Raw genomic sequence first — 1,028 nt, forward strand, 5'->3', positions numbered from 1 at the left:
TTATATGATTTTCAATTTGTTTGCCCAATTATTTCTCTTTTCTTGCATATGTTCTTATTTCTCTTTCTTTACATAACTTCTTATTTCTTTTTCTTTACTTCTCCTTTCTTTAACTTTCTTTACTTTTGCTCTTATTATTCTTTCTTTACTTACTCTAAAGATATCTTTAGTTCTCCCCTTTTTGTTACTTTATTTACTCTAAACAATATCTTTACTTCTCCCCTAAGATCTTTACTTCTCCTAAAATAAATACTCTTTCTTTACTTCTCCCCCTTTTTGTTATCATCAAAAAGATACATGGGAAAGATGCAATAAATAACAACCATTCAAACTTCATTGATCAAAATAGGAACATTTGAGTACATTCATGTCCAAAAATAAAAACAGATACAATGTTCCTTAATCAAGATTTAAAGATACATGATAAAAGCAAGATACATATGAGAACTAGATATCTAGCCTAGGCTCTAAATAGAAATGCTAATATCAGCCTAGGGAGAATCTAATGGCTGGGATCTAGTCCTCATCCTCCTAGTGTACGTGGCGAGGGGAGGTCGAGCCTGGTGAGACTGTGTCTGGCGTGGAGCACGACGAGCTGGATGACTCTGTGCTGAAATCTCTGACTCAGCAGCCTGTGGCACAGATGGTCCATGGGTCTCTCTCTCTCCGGAGTGCTCCTATCTGCTGCCTCAGATCACTGATCTCAGCAGACATGACGTCCAATCGGCTCATCAGCCCGTCAGTGATAGTCCTCGCCTGAGCTGACATGAGCTCAGTCATCCTGCTCCAGAACTCATCCGTATCTCTCGGAGGAATGGATGACGATGGTCCAGCCTCTGAAGGTGCAGTAGGATGATCCATATGCTCCTCATCCTCAGCCTCTGGTGCATCTCCCTCTGGTGCCTCACCCTGAATGCCTGCTCCAGTGTTAATCCACTGCCCGTTCACTTTCTCATATCCCATGCGTATAAGTGTCCGTGCAGTGTATGTGTCAGTATGATGCAGACTCTTGGATGCCTCCTCTTCGA

This window comes from Phoenix dactylifera, unplaced genomic scaffold, assembly GCF_009389715.1.
Source record: "Phoenix dactylifera cultivar Barhee BC4 unplaced genomic scaffold, palm_55x_up_171113_PBpolish2nd_filt_p 001625F, whole genome shotgun sequence".
NCBI lineage: Eukaryota > Viridiplantae > Streptophyta > Magnoliopsida > Arecales > Arecaceae > Phoenix > Phoenix dactylifera.